Genomic DNA, 24197 nt, shown 5'->3' on the forward strand with positions numbered 1-24197 from the left:
TGGGCTTACGTCAATGATATATTTAAACGCACACTTTATCGATGCCCATGTCAAATTGTTATATTGTACTCTAAAATCTAGTCTATAAGTATCTTATGAAATTAAACTGATATGAGTAATATATACGAAGATATCTCGTACTTGTCTCGAATGTCAGAAATTGGTGAGTACTTCATCCACGAGATTCATTGTATTTTATTTTGTGGATTCTGTGTACAATATTGAACATTTAAATTATCATTACGTTAAAAACACTGACGGTTTTCCATGTTGAACAATTATAACTTCCCTTCTATAGCCATTTTCGTCCGTTTATCGAGTTTAATTCAATAAAGCGCCCTCTAGTCACAGAAAAACAATTGCATAAGATTTCGTTTTTTAAAACTTCAATTGTAAGTAGTTTACTGTCATTTTAACATTACATATACACCTACGTATAGAGTGCTATCACTTACTTCCACGACCGGTGACACACATCAAAATAAGCCATGCAACAGCGGCAGCCCAGACAGGACGGTGTAATCCTGCATACATCAGTGCCACAGCAGTGCTGCCCTCTATACCCCTGTTCCAGTCGTACATACCATAGATGACAGACATAAAAGAGAACATTGAAGAAATCCAACCTAAAGCTAGAATTATCTGTAATGATAAAGATAAAATAAATAAATAAAAACTACTACTTTAGTAAAAATATCTTTATATTTTTATAAAGATAAAAAATATAATTTATTTTATTTTTTTACAACTCGATGCATTACTTCGATGAAGCATGTATTTGATTTTTATGATAAGACTCAACTTTAGAGGATTTAAAATAATGTTGTTTTTTTTCATAAAACGTAATGCTTTATCAGCTTACCAGTCCTTCCACTAAATTTTACGTCAGTTTCGTACCAGGTATATATGTTAGAAAATCACTTTGAAATTTTATCTAAACTATAATTACTTTGATCAAAACTAAAGAAACGTATTTAACTACGAATACGGTCAGCATGGATTTATATAAGAAAGCTATCATATATTTATGACTGAACTTGAATTATATATATCTGTTTACAAATACCATGAGCGATCTCGTAATAAGCATAATAACTTGTAACATCACCTTTGACACGTTGGTTAACTTCTTCCTAGCTAAGGCATATCCGGCTAATAATCCAACACAGTAACAGCCCAAGTGGTTTATGGGATTTGGATAACGCTTCTGGGACATTTTCAAAACTTCTCTGAAACAAACACACCAAAAACTGCAATACTAACCTAAGCCTAACAAGGTTTCCAATATCAAGCGTAATAGCAAGAATATTTCACTTGTTAGGAACTATTAATTTCAGAGGCTAAGCCTAGTTAGAAAGTCTTTAATATTTTAGGCTATCAACTAAGTTTCTGAATTAAAATATGTAAACATATGTAACAGGTTATTGTTGTAGATTGCGATAAGACTACGAGAATTATCTATTTTGATGATAATTGTTTTACAAACTCTCTAATTCTGCTCATAGAGCCCAGTTAACCCTCGTACAGTTTTGCGCGAAATTCAAAACAAATTACCGCTTATTTATAGTTTCTTACACGTTTGTATAGGGGGCGATTTCAAAGCAAATTTAATTTAATATTTAAAATGTTTTGACAAACCCTACAGTAATGCAGTTTATCGATAAACTGTACAGAGAGCAAGCAATAACTCATTAGTAGGAATAGATACATTAAAAAAAACAACACATTTTGTTCTCTTATGAACCTTTGTTTTTAATTTGGTTATGCATACATAGTCCAAACTATTGGCAGGTAAGTTCCAACAGCTTAAACTATATTTGAACACCAAGATCACGTGCTTCCATTTCAAACTTTTATTTTCGCTCTGAAACACTTCATTTATTAATCATGCTAATATGATTAGTTAGCATTCTTAGCAACAATTATACTGAAAATAGTCTCTAAGTGTCTCAGCGGTAAGCCTAATGACTTATAATCCTAAGAATCGGGGCTCGAAACTCGTGGTGAGCACAGCACTGATAGGCCACTGTGTAGTTTTGTGCTTAACAGCAAACAAACATTGGAAAAAAAAACACACAAACAAAAAACTAAACGTTTGAATAAATTTCGAAAAGAAAAGACGCAGAAATATATTATACCTTTTGTCTAACATAGCAGCAAAAAGTGTAGGGGGTAGTTCAAAATACCACGTCAGCACAGTTGTTCCCGCAATTGACGTCAACAAGAAGAAGAAAATGATAATTATTCCTGACTTCGGATTCCTAACAAATTATGAAAAATATATTGAGTAAATAAGTAGTAAAGACAGGCACATACGACCAATGTGATCTACGTTTTCTAGGTTGATTTTTGTATCATTTAATAGGTTTGGAGAGTTAGAGTTTAAAGTTAATCGTTTATTGGTCACATTCGTAATAAATTTATACGTGAAATATATATATAGATACTTATTATCTTAAACATAACTGTCCAACGCCAGCATAAAAATAATTTTACTTACCTTAACATAGGAAGAAAGATGGTTAAAGAAAGAACGTGGTAGATGAAATCGCACGAAATGTACCAAGTCTGACCTAAGCACTGGAAAAAAAGAAGGTCCTCATTTTACTAGTTTATTGTAAGGGTCCTCATTTTACCAATTTATTGTAAGCGTCTTTACAGACTGACAGCCACAAAATGTAAAAAAAAATCGAATTGTTAGAAGTCTAATTAAAGGATATTAAAGAATGGAAGCCGTGAATAAGTTCATACTTCCTCAATAGCTTCAGTAGGCTCACAATCGTGTTTTTAAGATAGTTTATTAGTACATATGTTTGAAAGCTGAAGAAAAATTATAAAATACATCCAAATCAGATTATTTTATTCTATCAGATACTTGTTTGTAGCTGTTGATTTTTGTAACCCAAAACTACGTAATGATCCAGGTGCGTTCTGTACAAAAGGGGGAATAGAACCCCGGATTTTATCGTTTTAAATCCGCACATTTACCGCTGATCTACGGTGGGAAAGTTACTAGAATCAGGTATGCCTTATGTTTTTTGAATTTCATAAATTTAGGAGAAAAGTAAGTTATTTTGTTGTTGTTAAATGTAAATATACACAAAGTGCTCTGCCACCATGGTTATTGAAAACCGGTTTCTAGTAGTATAAATATCTCTCTGATACTGAGAGGGCGTAAATTTGGGATATTCTCCATGGATATTTAACATTATAAGCCTTCAGACTTATTAGGAGAAAGTAGCCCCAAATTATTTCTGCCATGGGAGGAGCTTGATATAGGACTGGGGGCTTGTACCCTCTGCTTTTTGAATGGAGTTTTAAAACCACAATTTATACTCATTACACATTTGGATTTCAATTACTACTAGTACATGTATTTTCTATGAATTTAGAATTACCCAAATTTAAATGTATTTAAAGTACACATGATCGAAAGTTTCTTGAACTTAGCCCACTCCATTTAACCATACTTTTGTAGCTACTCTCACGTATGACGTAAGCTTTGAATATCTTGTTTCCTTTTTGGCAAATTCACTAATTAATTTAAAATTATAATAACACATGATTAAAATGTTAAAAATAATTAGACCAGAAGCCCCGCCTACTGAGTATAGATAATTTTGCAACAGATGGCGACCACACAAAATAAGTAGCCGTCGTTTTGCACTTAAGTTTAACGGAAGCCGAAATGAAAACATCAGTTTTTCTAAAGAGCTTACCTTGACTGGCTCGTATAATGTGTTGATGTACAACAGATTCCGCCACCAGGTGGAATAGCATCCTTCAACGTACGGCATCAGCACTTCTGACCAGACTGGTCCCGACCCCAGAAGGGGAAGAATGAATAGTATGCAAAGTGTTAAAACTAGCGGGGCGTGAGTCTTTGGAAAATAAACGAGAAACACATAGAATAGTTTTACTTGGCATGCTATTCCTTACAAACAAATAAAATAAAGTGTGGTATTTAGCAACAAGCTTAACAATAGTAATAAAAGCGTACTGGAATGCACATGTTTACCTCACATTTCTCTCAATTTAAACCATTGCAAATTTTTATCACAAGTGTGTTGAAATAGCTGACGCTTCCAAGGAGATTTTTCATCCAATACCAGAACTCGTCAACTCTGTTGGTAACAGTTGAATGGTGAGATTCTTGTTACTATGGTTACAATTATCAGTTTCCTGCTTCCTTGATTTTTTAAACGATAATACTAAGTATGTGGTGTTACATTCATAACTACGTGACCAGACATGAATGTTATATTTTCTCTCTTAAAAGGTGATTGGTAAATGTAGTTTAATCAGAAAGTGCTTTTGTTTCACTGCAAAACAGCACCAGCATCAAAGAAACACGCATTTACCCTTGAGTAAAGTGTTACATCAACAATTATGATGTTTTGTGTCTGTTTTATTTCATATATTAATCTAGATCAATGGTACGGTCAATCAAAGAATGCATTAGGCCTCTACGTTACAGGTTCTCTTTTCAAATTCAACAATCGATGGTAGTCATGGTTACACATACTTAGGGCATCACATGGGGGGTAACCATTCTAAAAGGTTTCAAGAGTATGTAGATTTTTTCATCTTCTGGGAAGATTTTGGAAGTGTTGGGGCTGTCGCTATAGTTCAGAATGTTTCGGTACTCGTGTTTGGTTCACTACTTACCTATAATAGTATGAATGTTCGAGTTCCAAACAAGAGTATGTAAGATCGACAGCTAGGAGACTATAAGAGCGAATCATTCAGCTCCTAAACTGCACATGTAAATCCCACACAAGTAAGAAAACACAGTGACAAATGATGCTTCAAGATCCTTTACAGAGAACGTACTCTCGAAACCATCACGATAAACCTTAAGGATCAACAACCGCTTACAAGGGCTTACACTTCATGATGACGAGAAACCCACTTGAAGTAAAAATGTATTCTAAAGACAGCTGGAACGGATATTAAAACTTTAATTGACACTCCTACGAAAAGACGTTTCTAGTCCTGATTTCTCCAAGCCCGTTCCCCTGGCTGTGGTTTCGCTAGATAGTAGATAGGGACAGTGGGAATCTCGTTAATCCATTCATTAATGGATTTAAATGGCAATTTCATTTAAATACAAAATTATTAGCCTAATATTAATAACCTTTCAAGTTGCTCTGGGGCCTATTAGGCCCCACTTTTCGTAGGAGTGTTAAAGTACAGAACAACGCTTTAACCATCTCGAGTCATCTTCAGGTTAACAAAGTTGCAAACTCTTTTCGTTATAGCAAACATTATTCACTTGCTAGAAATTCGTTAGAGAGATAGGCTTTGAAGATAAATTCTAATTACAATTAAAGTTTGGTGAAAACTAAGAATCTACAAAGACAGAACGGTAAAATTAAACCAATGTATTACTGAGCGAATTTAATATGCTAGTGATAAAACATAATGATGGAGGCAAATCTATTTACCTGAAGAATACTTGTGGGAGTTACTCGCTTTTTTTGACACTAATAAAATTCGTAGGACTCTTTGTTTTAATGATTGTTTTGAAAAAAAAAAAGTTAATATTTTACCTCTAACATGGCGTGGAATAAATAGAAAATTTGCGGAAATAATGGAAATTGTTCTATAATCTTACCTGAAATATCTTATGAGGATGAACTTCCATACATTCAGCTTCTCAGCCTTACCACCAGTGTAGAACCACACGTAATACATTGTCAAAAAACCTCTGTGTAATCAACAAAAGAAGGAAAAAAACATCGCTCTATCAAAAACAGCTGATACGCATTCTGCGTACTCACTTCACTGTCATATCAATAAAATTTATAAACTTAATGGAAACTTATTTCAAAATATTAATACTACTATGCATAATTCCAGTCTGCCTTATGTCCAGACTGACATTGGATGTACATCAAGTCTGCCTTATGTCCAGACTGACATTGGATGTACATCAAGTCTGCCTTATGTCTAGACTGACATTGAATGTATGCCAAATTTGTCTTTTGTCCAAATGAGCATTGGGTGTACGGCAGGTTTACCTTCTTTCTTGTTTGTTTTTCGTCCAGATCGACATTGAATGTAAGACAAGTTGTCCCTCTGTACATTCTGACGTACATTACGATAGATTTACTTTATGTTGATTAACAACCACTTTTAGCAGAATATTAAAAACGAACAAAGCTAAATACAAACGTTAAAGTTAAAAAAAAAGTTTGTTATCTACGTATTCGTTTAAGCAGGTTTGGATTAGCTTGTTTAGGACATAAGCTCAAAGCTTCACAGACCTATCTCCCCTAGCTTTCACTAACCTTGGACTGAAGACTAGAGTGAATGCATCTAGTTAACAGCACCAACTATCAACTATTGGGCTACATCGAATAGTAGAGGTTGATAAGCAATATTACAACTCATATGCCGGCTCAAAGCACGGTGCAGAATTGTTTTTGTGACAAAGGGACGCAAACATCGGACCCTAAGATTCACAGTCCTGTTCTCTAACTTCTAGCTCAAGCCGGAATAAAGATTCTTGGAATGTATAAAAGGCAACAATTTATTAGTATAAATTTTTAACTTAATGGCTGATAAATTTCGATTTAACCATGCTACAAACACCACCAGGGCTATCTGCACCAACAGTTCATAATGTAGCAGCGTAAGAATATAGCAGTGTAACTCTTAGTTATCACCACCCACCGCCATCTCTTTGGCTACTCTCTTACCAACGAATAGTGGGATTCACCGTCACTTATAAGGGCGAACATGTTTGGTGCAATGGGGATTCGAACCCACGACTCTAGGATTACGAGTCGAGAGCCTTAGCCAACTGGCTATGCCGTGCCATTGTTTAGACAGTCCCGGCCCTAATTTTTTAAAGTGCTGTTTAAAGGAAGGACAATCGGTCATAGTTAATCGGAGGCGATTTTGTGGAATTGACTGTCATCTTTATAACGCCTTTAGAACTGAAGTGCAAGGCAAATGCCGCAGTATATCGCGACTCGAATCTTAGATCTTTAGAACTGCAGCGCGCAATGCTAAATAATGGGCCATATGTAAAAAAAAAATCCTGTGAGTAATTTTCAGTGTAAAAATTATTCTATCTCGCGTCACGTGTTTTCAGACGTAGAAACAAAAACTAATTGTGTTACTTTAGTTTGGTAATTAAAGGGTTTAACTTGACTACTTTTCTTTTGGATAACCCCCCTCTAATCATTACTTGACAGACTGAAGACGACTACTCAACAGCAGCAAACATCCACCCACTACCCAGCAGTTAGTTTTCGTTACACTATTATTTGACCGACTAGAAAGCAAAACGAAATTATGGTAGGGGTTTCGGTTTAAAATTATATGATCCTAAGCTTAGAGATTTGAAAGAAAACAAAATACAAATTTGACAACCTGGATGAAATTTATATTAACTTAAGGCAAAGGCGAAAAAAAAAATCCAACAAAGTAAGGCAGCACAAAATAAACAGCTTATATGGGACTTAGGGTCCTCCAGGGCGGTGGGGGATCTGTAGGTCCTATGCCAAGATTTGGAAGACTAGAAGTTTTTCATTGTCTCTTTTATAGCGTAGGGCTCGCCTCAAAGTGAGGCGTTTATGAAGCAACGAAACGTGAACCCTCAACATTCTGATTCGCAAGTCCAGACGTATTATAGACTAGAGAAAGTCCGTCTTCCGGACGTGTTATAAACTAGAGAAAGCCCGGCATCCGGACGTGTTATAAACTATAGAAAGTCCGTCTTCCGGACGTGTTATAAACTAGAGAAAGCCCGGCATCGGGACGTGTTATAAACTAGAGAAAGCCTGGCATCCGGACGTGTTACAAACTAAAGAAAATCCGGCATCCGGACGTGTTATAAACTAGAGAAAGCTCGGCATCGGGACGTGTTATAAACTATAGAAAGTCCGGCATCCGGACTTGTTATAAACTAAAGAAAGTCCGGCATCCGGACGTGTTATTAACAAGAGAAAGTCCGGCATCCGGACGTGTTATAAACTAGAGAAAGTCCGGCATCCGAACGTGTTATACACTAGAGAAAGCCCGGCATCCGGACGTGTTACAAACTAGAGAAAGCCCGGCATCCGGACGTGTTACAAACTAGAGAAAGCCCGGCATCGGGACGTGTTACAAACTAGAGAAAGCCCGGCATCGGGACGTGTTACAAACTAAAGAAAATCCGGCATTCAGACGTGTTATAAACAAGAGAAAGCCCGGCATCCGGACGTGTTATAAACTAGAGAAAGCCCGGCATCCGGACGTGTTATAAATTAAAGAAAGACCAGCATCCGGACGTGTTATAAATTAAAGAAAGACCGGCATCCGGACGTGTTATAAACTAGAGAAAGCCCGGCATCCGGACGTGTTATAAATTAAAGAAAGACCAGCATCCGGACGTGTTATAAATTAAAGAAAGCCCGGCATCCGGACGTGTTATAAACTAGAGAAAGTCCGGCATCCGGACGTGTTATAAATTAAAGAAAGTCCGGCATCCGGACGTGTTATAAACTAGAGAAAGTCCGGCATCCGGACGTGTTATAAATTAACGAAAGTCCGGCATTCGGACGTGTTATAAACTAGAGAAAGTCCGGCATCTGGACGTGTTATAAACTAAAGAAAGTCCGGCATCCGGACGTGTTATAAACTAAAGTCCGGCTTCGAATGATTTTATCGACAAATATTTCGTTTAATGTAACTTGCTCGTTGACCGTGGATCGAATTATATTTCAATAAAAGTTTAACTTGCATTGTTTTGGGAGTACGTGAAGCGTCAATAAATGAAACGTAAACGTAGGATATAATTCTTGAAACTTATGAGCAAAAGCAATGAATAATGCTTAAAATAAACCACCTTACGTCTGACACGTAGAATGCGAAGAGGCCTCTCTATCGTTACTAGGGCTTGTAAGGCCGGCTGGAATAAAACAGGGAGAGTCATATCCGAGTTGTTATTCACACTGTCGAAACTCATAATTCATGGCTTTCTCAAGGTTAAAGTGGAATATTCGAGTTCAAGCTAATGCTGTTAGAACGGTGGTATGGGGAACGGTAGTATATAGGTCAAAAAAACACGAGCCACGTCATGTGAGCAGTGAAGTTACTTAAATTAGCACAGGCTTTCCTGATAGCTTGATGGGTGCACACACTCACGACGTAACACACGCACGTACGACAGTAAACATTTTTTTCTGCGAGAGGTATGAATAATGCTTCCCATTAAATTAGGTTCTCGACGATACGTGCTATCTTTGTTGTGTAGTCCAAAGCTACCTAATGGACTATCTGCGCGGTGCCAACCTTGGGGATTGAAACCCGTTTTTAGCGTTATAAAGCCCCAGGCTTACTGCTGAGTTACAACGAGTTATACGTAATAAACACAACAGTTTAAGTGTTCATTTGTATTGATAAAAGTTACTAGACGTTTTGAAATGTACGTGAATCAAGCGCATTTAGTTTGCCGTAAAATGCGTTTATTTGTTCAGATTTTTATTAGACACATACATATATATATATATATACAAGCATGCAAAATAGTTCATTCGTCACAAGGCTGAGTTAAAACTTTGTACAAATCACTCACTTAACTTTTATTTCTTTTCTCAAAACTAACTTCCCTCACACCGAGGGGTAAGTTTGTATATTTTTAAAGCTAAAATTTGACGTTCGATCTCAGCGCAGATGACCCACTTAGTAGTTTTGTTCTTAAATAAAATAAAATAAAAACACTACAGGCTTTGAACTAAGTTGACTCTGCGCTATATATACATACAGAATAACACTATGTAACACACATTTTGTTCCTGGATAGTATGTGTTATTTCTTAATTGCTTATGTTATAAAAGTACAGAAAATGGCCATTATTCCCTTCAAACTTTGCTTTTGTGACCTGGATAATGAAATTCAGAAATTAACCTATTTTCTATGTAAAAACGGGCAAATTTGCACATTTCAGTTACATAAGATCTGAATAAAACAACATATGAATCAAGATTTACGTGTATTTATACTAAAGTTATACAAAAATGTTTATAAGTGAGTAGTTTTTCGAGATTTACGACTGTAATGTAAATCACTTTTACGTATCAGCCTCAAATATAGTCTCCCATCATGTTTTAGTTATACGCTCCCAGGTCACGAAAGCAAAGTTTGAATAGGTCTTTTCCATTTACTTTCGGCATAAGCAACTGGGAAATAACACTTTCTGTCCAGGAACAAGAAAAAGTAAACATTTTGTTACATAGTGTAATTAACAAATTACTTTGCTGTTTTATCTTATGAGACTCAATTGGACTTTATTTCAAAGTATTTTGTTCTACCAAACATAATAACGACAATATAATATTTGGCCCAGCATTGTTCATTGTCACATTTGTTTCTATCCATTCTAACAACAAGAAAACTTGAGTTAAAATTCTGTTGAGTCAAAAACTTTCCCGATTCATTGACCTCACTGCATTGTTTTTTTACATTTGCGTTTCCAATATAAAACAAACTAGGCGTAACATGTTCGAAAAAAAGATATTATCTGTATTCACTTCTCTAATTATTTTATTGCCTCTAAGCGTAGACCTAGAAAGCAAAAAAAAAAAAAAATTTTTGAAAGATTCCTATCACGAAAAACGTTTTTCGAAATTTATTAAAAATAAAATCGATAAACGGAAGTGAAATTGAATTTATTTTCCAACTTGTGAGATGTTTATTTCCCTGGAAGGAGGGGGGTCGCCCGTTTTAACTACTCGCACAATTATAAGTAGTATGTTGTCTGTTTGTCAGTCAGTCAGTTGACGCTAAAATGACGGCACGTAATGGATGCCTACAGTTGAATTTGGTAGTAATGTTAACCTTGAACTTATAACAGTATTTGATCATGTGTCAAAGTAAAAAGCAGAAACGCGACTTTTCCACATTAATGTATCAATTTACATGCAGTAAGCATCTGATAAGTCGGAGACGATATGTTGGTTGTTTTCGTAGCTTTGTTATTTTACTGGAGGGGCTCAGTCCCCCCACCACCACCATTTCTCACTCTACTAAAGAATTCACGTTTCTGCTAACACGACTATCTCCCATACTTTATCTAAGCCAAACGTTATACTCGCTTGGTATTATCTAACGGGTCAACACATTACATCACCTTAAGAGTGACTCCCTGACACTTGATAGATTTGTTTATCAAAAAAGTAGCCAGGCTTTTAAAGACAATATTTTACTTTTTTAAACTTATCTTGAAAAAAACAAAAAAAAAGAATCAATCTCGAATGTTCCAGAAAATATTCCTTTTAGCTTATGCATATCTGACTGCTTTGTTTTGAATCTCTTCAAAGCTGCACGAGCGCTATATACACTAGCCGTCCCTAATTTACCAGTGAAAGACCATAAAAGGGGCAGCTAGTCATCACAACCTATTGCCAACGTTTGAGCTTCTCTTTTACCAACAAACAGTGAAATTGACTGTAACATTATAACGTCCTCACGGCTGGAAGGGTGAGCATATTTGGTGGTTAGAGACTTGAACTTGCGATTATCTGCTGGTTAGTCAAAAGCTCCCTAACCAGATGGCCATGCCGGGCCTAGCTGATATATCGTATTACTTTACGTTTCTCGTGGGGACGTTATAATGTCACAATCAATTCCACTATTCGTTAGTAGAATAGTAGCTCATGAATTGGCGGTAGGTGGTGATGACTAGTTTTCTTCCTTCTAGTCTTACACTGCGAAATTAAGGACTGTTAATGCAAATCGCTTTCATGTAGATATGCGCGAAATTAAAAACAAACAAACAAAACCTTACATTTCACCTCACCAACACTTCATGTGTGAAACCTGCAGAAATTGCAAGCGAAAGGTGAAACAAGAAAAGCAGTTATTGTTTGGATTTATAAGATGTTACTATTCCTTTGAATATTCCTAAATCTATGAAACACAAAATGATCAATAACATTTGATTAGCAAATTTTCTAAATTGGTTAAAATTATAATTACAGAGTAAATGATATAACTGATTAAACACACGGTATAACTATAAGAAGTCGACAGCGCCACAAAACGAAATTTTGCAATGAATCGAATTAAGTGATTAATCATCTGGATTGCTGCGCTGTTCGTGACATATTCGGCCATAATCCCAATAATGCGAACGGAATTGACTTTTTTTTTAGCGTATCAAGTACAACAAAGGTGGATGGATCTGTTAACATTTTCAGCACTCAACAATCGCAAAGTTTAAACATTTTAAAATATTTAACATAAGTCAAAATGAAAATAAATTATTTTAAGCGAAGCATTATAATGAAATAACCATTCAGCTCTAACACTTTTGATTTAGTTCTATACCAATGTATCAGATAGGCTGCGGTGAAGTCGAAGGTGAGTTTCTCTCGTTTAATCACTTTTGGTTTGGGGTATATAGTGTTTACTCACTTTTTATATAAACTTGGCCTGGCATGGCCAGGTGGTTTAGGCACTCGACTCGTAATCTGGGGGTTGCGGGTTCGAATTCCCGTCACACCAAACATGCTCGACCTTTCAGCCGTGTGGGCGTTATAATGTTACGGTCAATCCTACTATTCGTTGGTAAAAGAGTAGTCCAAAGGTCGACGATGGGTGGTGACGACTAGTTGCCTTCGATCTAACCTTACACTGCTAAATTAGGGACGGTTGCGCAGATAGCCCTCGTGTAACTTTGCGCGAAATTCAAAAACAAACAATAAATAAGCCTCAGTGTCTTTTATTTTTATTTTAACCGCTAGGGCACTGAAACAAAGTGATCTCACTCAAAATGTGACGGGTTCGTGTAATAGCGCAAACTTCGAAAATACCTTCTCTTTTTAGTGTTTTGTTCATGATAGTAAAAAACAAAAAGTACGAATATCGATTACACATTAGCGAAAATGCTAGACTGGTGCTAAGACTCCCCATTGTTAGTCGCTAGATGGGCGCTAATACTTCCCATTGTTAGTCGCTAGACTGGTGCTAACACTTCCCATTGTTAGTCGCTAGACTGGTGCTAACACTTCCCATTGTTAGTTGCTATACTGGTGCTAACACTTCCCATTGTTAGTCGCTAGATGGATGCTAATACTTTCCATTGTTAGTCGCTAGATGGGCGCTAACACTTCCCATTGTTAGTCGCTAGATGGGCGCTAATATTTCCTATTGTTAGTCGCTAGATGGGCGCTAACACTTCCCATTGTTAGTCGCTAGATGGGCGCTAATACTTCCTATTGTTAGTCGCTAGATGGGCGCTAATACTTCCCCTTGTTAGTCGCTAGATGGGCGCTAATACTTCCCATTGTTAGTCGCTAGATGGGCGCTAATACTTCCTATTGTTAGTCGCTAGACTGGTGCTAACACTTCCCCTTGTTAATCGCTAGATGGGCGCTAACACTTCCCATTATTAGATCCACTTTTAAACATTTTGGTTTAGAGAAAAAAGCCAACAAACCATACAAAGACCGATCTGCGTTCAGTTCACTGCGGGGAATATAACCACGAATTTTAGCATTTTAAGCCCATAAAATTATATCGTTGACCTATTAAGACACAGACGTTTTGGTGCATAAAGTTTGAAATACCGATATATAATTTTTTAATGTCTTCCAGCGCAATATTCAAGTTAATGAAACTACATGTTTATCTTATTAACTGGGTAAATATAATTATTAGAAATTTTAACGTTTTTCATTAATCATCAAACGTAGTTTATTTAATTACTTACGGCCTTGGCAGCTTAATGATAAGTCTCAGGGTTTTTAACGTGAAAAAGTGGGTTTCGATACCCGCGTCGGACGTAACACAGATAGTCCATTGGGTTAAACAACAAACAAATACACACGTAGAGTAGACGTAAAACTAGATTGTGTTTTTTTTACTCACCAAATGCTCACTCACAAAATAATTATATAAAATTCATTGTTTTGTTTGTTTGCTATTAAGCAGAAAGCTACGCAAACGGCTATCTATGCTGTGCTCACCACGGGTATCGAAATCCAGTTTATAGCGATATATGTCGGCAGATATACCACTGTACCACTGGGGGAGGGCATTAAACTTAAATATACGTACCGGTGGTAGTCCATCATAGCTGACCACGTGGTTAAGGGACTCGACTCGTAATCTGAGGGTCGCGGGTTCGAATCCCCGTCACCTTAAATACGCTCGCCTTTCAGCTTTAGAGGCGTTATAATGTGACGGTCGATCCCACTATTCGGTGGTAAAAGAGTAGCCAAAGAGTTGGCGGTGGGTGGTGATGACTAGCTGCCTTCCCTCTAGTCTTACACTGCTAAATTAGGGACGGCTAGCGCAGATAGCCCTCGAGTAGCCTTGAGCGAAATTCAAAACAAACAAACGATTTCATGTTTTTTCGGAAGAAGACCATTATTGCTTTGAGCAAAGAGGATAAAGTTTTTATTAAAACAAGAACCATTATTTCTCGTTTAGAGGTTTAACTTTCTGCTCTTCCTGAGAATTAGAGGGTTCCTTTATCTCAACTGTCAATGTCCGACTCTTACTAGAGGGCTTTTTTGTCTTTTATAAGCCTTCTAAAGATAGATTTTTTCTTTCTGATGGGTTGTCTAAAAAGTGCATATTTCGTATATGTTTATATGCAATCTTCTGTGGAACATAATAATTGCAGCTCTGCGGTATTAGATACCGGGTGAAGAAAGTATCGAATATTGTGTTTTGATCTTTTTTTTTGTACTTAAGTTATGGTAATTATATATAAGTCTGACTTTCACTTCGAGGACAGTTACAACAAACATGAAATTCGATCATATGAACCTCCTACTAACGGATTGTTTTCTTTTTTTGCCACGTGTCATAAGAATTTATTGTTCACTTAGTTTTCATTATGATAAAGTTCAATTATGGATTTTTTTATTTAATTTCAAATACCGTGAATCAAGTCACGTGTGTTTCGGTGGATTGTTTCGAGGGTGTATATATAGTTTCTATACAATTAAGTCGTGCTTTTAGTTCATTGGAGAAGTGGTAAGTCTGAGATGATCCTATGAAACTCACTCTCTGTTATATTTATCAATCTGAAAGGAAATCAAAACATTTTTTTCTTCCTTTGGGGGCTCGGCATGGCCAAGCGTGTTAAGGCATTCGACTCGTAATCCGAGAGTCGCGGGTTTGAATCCCGGTCGCACCAAACATGCTCGCTCTTACAGTCGTGGGAGTGTTATAATGTGACGGTCAACTCGTTGGTAAAAGAGTAGCCCAAGAGTTGGGGGTGGGTGGTGAAGACTAGTTGCCTTCCCTCTAGTCTTATACTGTCAAATTAGGGACGGCTAGCACAGATAGCCCTCGTGTAGCTTTGCGCAAAACTCAAAACCGTACGGAAGCTAAAAAGAGATACTTACGAGATACAAAAGAAAGTGTCAACACTAATGCTTGCTTGAACCAGGAACTGATTATCAAAGTACCCAACCTGGGTTTTCAAGTTAAAAACGCCACCTATTAACGATATAACAACACCATGTTTGAGAGTGTTAGACATCATATGTCAAAATTTCTTAAAACAAAACAAATGTGTAAACAAATCAACTTGAAACTCACAAACCTTTCAACCAACGTAACGAAAAATTAGGTTTGAATGTTCTTTACAGGTTGATCAAATTCGATCAGGATAATTTTATCTTTATTCTATTTCGAGTAGTTAGCCTTTTTAAATTATTATTTATTATTTCACATGTTGCATATACGTAATATATTTACATTTTAGATATATATATTTATATTTTTAGTATATTTGTGTGAGTCAACTATTTAGAATAAGCAAGATTATTAAAGTAGAGGTCTAATCTCACCTTTGTATCGCTACGTCCTCCGCAGTAGACAAAGTTTTTCCGAATTCACAGCTCATCAGTGGTGCTTACGATAGCAAATAAAATAAACAAGTCTATTGCACATGGAGTAGCAATGCAACAAATAAATTAGGTCTCTACGTCATTTACGGACTCTTTCTTTTGTCCACTGAAGTTATACAATTAAAGTGTCAATAAGTTTGCTGAACAATTATGAACAATCGTGTCAAGAAAGTAAAATATTATTTAAATCTTTAAAGTACTGAGTAAATGGCTTGTTATCATACCCCGCAAAAGACCGCAAAATCTCTGATTTACGGTTTCACACCTATGTTCACCTTTCTTATCTTTGTTCACCTACTGACCGAAGAGATGAGAGGAGGTTGGTTTTGTGAACTAATAAAGTTGGGATTAGTTCCGTTATATAAATGACAACTGTCAAAAACCTCTCACTTTGGTAGCGGTCTGTTCTTGCACCCAGTAAAATTACATGGATGGGTGGCATCCAGAGAAAAAAAAATATCGGCAACTTCTTAGCGAATTTGAGCACTCTATTGTTCTGGATACATCCATTGAACCGAAACCCCAACATTTTTTCCAATAATGCATTACAGTAAGTCTTCTTTGCTTAAAAACAAACGCAATACAATTTTTATTATTGAAATAGCACATGGGAAGACAAAATACGGTTTTAAACTGCCCACAAGACAATCATTTTGTATACACTCTTTAATCCAAATAATTGGGCTGACTGCGCATTTTATGTTTATTCTTCATTATTTTAAGGAAAATTACCGTCGATTGTTTCAAAGGACATAACAAAAGCAAACTCCTATAAAGGAATTAGTCCATAAAATCTATAATACTGCTTCTCAATCACAGGTTGCGCTCAGAATGCTTGTCTTCGAGAAGAATCGGTTCCAAGTGTTACTAAATGGTATTCAGTATTCCGTTTCTAGCAAAGAAAATAAATATCTGTGTGAAGACCGAACACAGCGCACGCACTTTTTACTATCCAGATCACTAAAAACTACCACAGAGTAGTAACCTTCAAGATATAGAATGTTGGCGTTAACCAAAGGTTAAATCGTCCAGTTTGATTGTTTTAGAGAAAAGCCACACTGCGTTAACTGTTGCGCCCCTTTGATTGTTTTAGAGCAAAGCTACACTGGGCTAATTGCCCAGTGCCCGTTTGATTGTTTCAGAGCAATGCCACTTGCACTAACTATTGTGTCCATTTGATTGTTTTAGAGCAAAACCACAATGGGTTCACTGCTGTGTCCGTTTCATTGTTTTAGAGTAAAACAACAATGGGTTCACTGCTGTGTCCGTTTCATTGTTTTAAAGGAAAACAACAATGGGTTCACTGCTGTGTACGTTTCATTGTTTTAGAGTAAAACAACAATGGGTTCACTGCTGTGTCCGTTTCATTGTTTTAGAGGAAAACCACAATGGGTTCACTGCTGTGTACGTTTCATTGTTTTAGAGTAAAACAACAATGGGTTCACTGCTGTGTCCGTTTCATTGTTTTAAAGGAAAACAACAATGGGTTCACTGCTGTGTCCGTTTCATTGTTTAAGAGTAAAACAACAATGGGTTCACTGCTGTGTACGTTTCATTGTGTCCACCGCTGGGAATGACGCCCCAGATTTTACTTCTATAAGTCTGTAAACTTACAGCTCTTTCACCAGTGAGAAGGGCGGGGCAAATTTTATAGTTAAAGCTTTCTTGAAACTATAAACTACTGTTAATAAAAACAGAGGTTTAACATGTTAATGATTCATACTTACTCATCATTCCGTAATGGTACTCGTTAACTGTATGAGCCATGATGATCCAAATAATGGTAAGAAAGCGAATTCCATGAATAGATTTGATTGTCTGTTCTGATGATTTGGTGGAAAATAATTTTAAAAAGTTGGAGCGTAGCGAAAAACAACCGAAGAATTCTTCCATCTTGCCTGATAGACAGATAAGAACACGAAATAAATATACGATCTTTAAAAATGAAATTACAAAAACTACAGGAATTTTCACTTTTATGTTTTTACCACTTCTACGCCCCCTGTTGATGATCCTTTACCAAATGTAGCATGAACGTTCGTTGGATCCATGCGAAGATACATGCAACTTTGCGGTTCCACATTTTGTGTATTACGGTTTTTGTGAGTGTATTTTTACAATTACATATAAGGGAAACAGCTTTCCGCGTCATAAAACAAAAAGTTAAAAAACAGTCTTCACACAACGGCTCGACATGATCAAGAAGTTTAGGCGCTCGACTCGTGATCTGAGGGTCGCAGGTTTGAATCTCCGTCACACCAAATATGTTAGCCCTTTCAGACGTGGGGCGTTATAAAGTTACGGTCAATCCCACTATTCGTTGGTAAAAGGTTTGGTTTAGTTTGTTTTCAATTTCGCGCAACGTTACACGAGGGCTATCTGCGCTAGCCGTCCCTAATTTTGCACTGTAAGATTAGAGGGAAGGCAGCTAGTCATCACCACCCTCCGTCAACTCTAGGGCTACTCTTTTACCAACGAATAGTGGGATTGACTGCACATTATAACGCTCCCACGGCTGAAAGGGCGAGCATGTTTGGTGCGACGAGGATTCGAATCCGCGACCCTTGAATTACGAACCGAACGCCTTAACCCACCTGGCCATGCAAGGCTTTTTTTTTATAGCAAACCCACACCATGGTATTTGCTATGTCTATCGAAGGGAATCGAATCCTATAATTTTAGGGTTTTAAGTTCATGTGTTTGTGGTTTCTTATAGCAAAGTCACATCGGGCTATCTGCTGAGTCCACCGAGAGGAATCGAACCTCTGATTTTAGCGTGTAAGTTCGTAGACTTACTGCTATCCCAATGGAGGGTACACGTCGGATGACGAAACGAATATTCCTGGGATGTTAAGAGTTCTCATAAAAACGGGTATGGTGAAGTATACAAAACACAAATCTGTCAATAAGTTCACAAACTTACATCTGTTTCGTCAAGGAATTACATCTGTGATGGATTAAGGTGATTTATTTTTATTCACTCGTTTTTGTTGCTGTTGTTTTGCGATTCGATACATCATTAATGGTGTGTTAGGATTATAGAGAAATATATCATTATATACGTTAGTACTTGAAAACGAGTATTAGAAATTAGAAGTGTTTTAAGTAACAACAACTGGAGCGAGAGTAACAGTTACAATTACCTTGTTTCTCCTCTGGAGCAGCCTGATTCTTCTTTCTGAGGACGTTTCGGTAAACATCTAGTGCACTTCCTGTCACAACTAGGAACAAAATCGCAGATAGGATACATCTGAAATAGGAAGAAAAAAGTACATGTTCTACAAAACCGAAAAGAAAGAAATATCGATCATGCGAGTGTTTACGCAGTAAGATTTTTTTTGCTAAAAATATGCAGAGTACAGATTCTGGCTTAGGTTGGTGTACATTCTTTTAAAACCAATCAGTCTGTGTTGTGACCATTATTGCTTGCTTGACGAACCCATTAATCGTCTAATATTTAGATAGACGTTCTTTAAGCCTACTTTGTTTCACCGCTGTGTTGCTACGATGTACTAAGTAGTGACTGTTTATTGGTTTTTTTTTTAATTTCGCGGAAAGCTACACGAGGACTATCTGCGCTAACCGTCCCTAATTTAGTAGCGTAAGGCTAGAGGGAAGGCAGCTGGTAATCACCACCCACAGCAAACTCTTGGGCTACTCTTTTGCCAACGAATCGTGGTATTGACCGTTGCATTGTCACGCCTCCACGGCTGATAGGGCGAGCATGTTTGGTGCGACGGGGATTCAAACCCGCGACCCTCAGATTACGAGTGGAACGCCTTAACCCACTTGGCCGTGCCGGACCTCTAAGTAGTGACAAACTACAAATAATGGGAGGAGTGGTGATTGGTTGCACACTATAAGTTTGGATTTACAGTTAACATGATCAAAGCTTCACAGAATACCTCATCATTACATTACTTATTTCATCATGTAAAATGACGGTTGTTACCATAAGCTTCAGAGAGAAAAAGTAATCATCTCTTGCCTTCTTCACTTTTATTGAGCTACGTCATTATGGTTGATGTCAACATCCACAACCGCTTGTCTTCCGATTTAGTCGAGCTTTATCCTGGAGAGAATTGTTTGTTCCATTTAGCTTATTATATCTTATACATGTCTTAAACCACACCAGACACTGACATTGCTTCTCTTAATCTTATATCTCTGCTTATAATTAACATTCTTACACCCTTTTGGTAGTGTCCATCCACCTATCTATCCATGTCTGGCTTTCTGCCTAAATCTTCTACACATGACTACCATCATCTAGAACATTCTCAGTTTTTTTTTTTTTTGTAAAGTGGACTGGTCTTCTTTTTAACCTCACATTAAAAGCGCACTTTGGGACAGTGATTCAAATATCTTCACATTTGAGGATATGGATCATTTAATGATAGCGTAGTTCGGAAGATTGATTCAAATATTTTCTTATTTGAGGATACGAATTATTCAGTGATAGCGCACTTTGGGACACTGATTTAAATTTCTTCACATTTGAGGATATGGAATATTTGGCTTGTACATTTTCATCTTCTATTTATGAAAATATTCCAACTGTTTGTTACCATCCATACAAATCTCCTTAACCATTTGAGGCAATTTCCCTCGTACACCAGTCTCATGTTTTGTTTCAAGAATCTTGACGCCCCAGGGATTCTGTGGCTCTTGAGCAGCCTGGGCACCTTCATCAAACTGTCCGTACTTTTATTGTTGTACCAAAGAGACCACAGCAGCATATCTGATCCCTGATGCTATAATCACTGCCCACTTCTACTTCTCTCACTTGTTTCTTCAATGCCGCTTTTCATATGCTCTTTAATGGCACAACGGTATGTGTGCAGACTCACACCACTAAAACCGGGTTTCGATACCTGCATTGGGCATAGCACAAATAGTCTAATGCGTTTTAATAGAGGCAGGCTTATAGGTTCGGCTTAGCCACTGGAGCTTTGATTAACACTGCCAGTTATTCTGTTATTTATTTAATTGAGGAATGAATGCAATGGGCGAGTGGAGCACACAAGCACTAACTTGAGGTTTTACAGTTAAAACAAAGAATTCGATTTTGAGGCCAAGATTCCAAAAATAAACAATTTTAATAAGTTTTCAAATATCAAAGACTTACATTCAATATTGCATACCTTCTTTATACTTACAAATCACTTCTAGTTAACCAACAAAACACTTTTTGAAGCAAGTTACCTCAGCTGCATTTTGCAGTGTTGATCAGCATCAGGAATAATAGCAACAAGTTACTTGAAGAAAGTTTTGGTGAGGAACGTTTAGATGAAGAAGGTTTTGGTGAGGAACGTTTAGATGAAGAAAGTTTTGGTGAGGAACGTTTAGATGAAGAAAGTTTTCGTGAGGAACGTTTAGATGAAGAAGGTTTTGGTGAGGAACGTTTAGATGAAGAAGGTTTTGGTGAGGAACGTTTAGATGAAGAAGGTTTTGGTGAGGAACGTTTAGATGAAGAAAGTTTTGGTGAGGAACGTTTAGATGAAGAAAGTTTTGGTGAGGAACGTTTAGATGAAGAAGGTTTTGGTGAGGAACGTTTAATGAAGAAGGTTTTGGTGAGGAACGTTTAGATGAAGAAGGTTTTGGTGAGGAACGTTTAGAGGACTCATCATGACAGTGTTCATACTTGCTTAAACTCAGAAAACTGACGTGGAGTCTGGAGGACTCTCTTCTGAGTACGGGAGAGCTGATTTTCCACTCGTCACATACGTTTTTAGTCAATTGTTTGCTGGTATTCTTACGACCTTTCCAATAGTGTAAACAACTACCGTATTTTACGCCTTTTAAGACGCACTTCTTTCTTTAAAAATACCTTGACAAGTCCTCGTGCGCCTTCCAAGACAAAAGTGATGAGTTAAGGCAAGAGATTAGGTTATGATTTACTCAAAATGGCCTCTCATATTGATCGTGATTTCATTACTTACAATTTATAAGCATCTTCAATAGCATAAAATATCCAATTTAATAATATTGTCGATATACTGTAAACAATATGACGTATTTGACTGTATTTACTCAGTAGGTTGAAAAAGTCAAGGTTGCATCAAGGTGTTGGTTGCTGAGTCAAAATAATTTTTGTGTAGAATTGTCTTTCCAAAATTAGGGGGCATCTTCCATGATGTAGCGTTTTACAACGCATAAAATACGGTAACTGTGTTTAGAATTGTCTTTCCAAAATTAGGGGGCATCTTCCATGATGTAGCGTTTTACAACGCATAAAATACGGTAACTGTGTTAAGAATTGTCTTTCTAAAATTAGGGGGCATCTTCCATGATGTAGCGTTTTACAACGCATAAAATACGGCAACTGTGTTTAGAATTGTCTTTCCAAAATTAGGGGGCATCTTCCATGATGTAGCGTTTTACAACGCATAAAATACGGCAACTGTGTTTAGAATTGTCTTTCCAAAATTAGGGGGCATCTTCCATGATGTAGCGTTTTACAACGCATAAAATACGGTAACTGTGTTTAGAATTGTCTTTCTAAAATTAGGGGGCATCTTCCATGATGTAGCGTTTTACAACGCATAAAATACGGTAACTGTGTTTAGAATTGTCTTTCTAAAATTAGGGGGCATCTTCCATGATATAGCGTTTTACAACGCATAAAATACGGTAACTGTGTTTAGAATTGTCTTTCTAAAATTAGGGGGCATCTTCCATGATGTAGCGTTTTACAACGCATAAAATACGGTAACTGTGTTTAGAATTGTCTTTCTAAAATTAGGGAGCATCTTCCATGATGTAGCGTTTTACAACGCATAAAATACGGTAACTGTGTTTAGAATTGTCTTTCTAAAATTAGGGGGCATCTTCCATGATGTAGCGTTTTACAACGCATAAAATACGGTAACTGTGTTTAGAATTGTCTTTCTAAAATTAGGGGGCATCTTCCATGATGTAGCGTTTTACAACGCATAAAATACGGCAACTGTGTTTAGAATTGTCTTTCCAAAATTAGGGGGCATCTTCCATGATGTAGCGTTTTACAACGCATAAAATACGGTAACTGTGTTTAGAATTGTCTTTCTAAAATTAGGGGGCATTTTCCATGATGTAGCGTTTTACAACGCATAAAATACGGTAACTGCAAGTAGTTCTGGTCATTCCTTTTTTCTGCGATCGTGTGCAATACCAGGAACAAAATCCAAACTTCTTATTCATTGGTTGCAGACAGAGTCGGTTAATCAGCAGCCTCTTTTCTTGTATCCATACACACATTATTGTTACCAATAGTTCTTCAAAGGGCCAACTCGGTTCTTTTTTTGTCAGTTTTGTGTGTGACATTCATCAGTTACCCGCAGTTTTAGCCCATTTTGTAGTGTCTCCAAGCTGTTGGGGAATATTTTCAGTTCCTTCTTGCTAATTAACCTTCATAAACCTTTACTGACCTTGATAGCGTCAGTCTGTAGCAGCATAAACATAAAAGCGGAAAATATTTCAACATGTATTTTCTTAACTTTTTTAAAAATATTTCTGTGTGTTTACAACACACTTCTCCTTAATACACACACATTCAATATTCTGGGCACATTTTAAATGCCAAGAAATGCTTCAGTGCTTTATGCTTCATGTCAAACAATCAATCAAAAGTTTTTCGTATTCCAATTGAAGGTTGTTATTATTTTTTTCGCTATAATTTGGATAATTTTCATGTTCGAAGAGAGGGCGCAACCTCTGCTGACTTGCCAGTTTTCTTATCTTGACTAGAATTAAATGATCCAGAAAGAGAGGAAGACAATGATGAATCATTTGTCATCCATTGCAAATTTCAACTGACGCCCTCTGATGATGAACGAAATGCCTCCTTGGCAATGACAAAAGATAGATTTGAACTGCTATCTTTATTAGCCTGTGATTTAGAATCCACCATGAATTATGTAAGAGGAAGGTGGAAAACAAATCAGTTATTGTTGTGTTTTTTTTTCGTATGTTTTACACTTATTGGTTTCCAACACTTCTTCGTGTTTTAGAATTTGAACCGCAAGTTTTGGTGTTAATTATTGTTACTGTAAATAACACTATGTAGCAAAATTTTTACTTTTCTTGTTCCCAATTGCTTATGCCTAAAGTAAATGGAAAATACCCATGTTTCTCTTGAAACTTTGCTTTTGTGAGCTGGGTAATAAATTTTCAAATTTACCTATTTCCAGAATATTCCAGGTAGATTCAGTGGTGAGTAGTTGATGGAGAGTTTTCTCGAACTTACAAGAATTTTCAAAAATAAGTATCTGTCTCTTCCCCCGGCTCGTTCGATGCACCTCAAAGAAGAATACAACACCATCAAGACCTTGCTAGAAGTCTTGAAGTATGATGAG

At 36.8% G+C, this 24197-nt stretch overlaps 1 pseudogene across 1 annotated transcript in view; it reads right to left on the minus strand.

Annotated features, from left to right (window-relative positions):
- The window catches only part of LOC143247612 (O-acyltransferase like protein-like), a 52562-nt pseudogene that overhangs the window by 8825 nt on the left and 19540 nt on the right, over nt 1–24197 (minus strand). The window contains exons 5-13 of the transcript XR_013026619.1: nt 19005–19111; nt 17589–17759; nt 15355–15448; nt 5618–5710; nt 3720–3881; nt 2501–2580; nt 2139–2261; nt 1109–1229; nt 456–642 (exon numbers count right to left, since the gene is read on the minus strand). The product of XR_013026619.1 is annotated as an O-acyltransferase like protein-like (transcript). The remainder of the gene's footprint in view (nt 1–455; nt 643–1108; nt 1230–2138; nt 2262–2500; nt 2581–3719; nt 3882–5617; nt 5711–15354; nt 15449–17588; nt 17760–19004; nt 19112–24197) is intronic.

This window comes from Tachypleus tridentatus, chromosome 3, assembly GCF_004210375.1.
Source record: "Tachypleus tridentatus isolate NWPU-2018 chromosome 3, ASM421037v1, whole genome shotgun sequence".
Classification (NCBI taxonomy): Eukaryota; Metazoa; Arthropoda; class Merostomata; order Xiphosura; family Limulidae; genus Tachypleus; species Tachypleus tridentatus.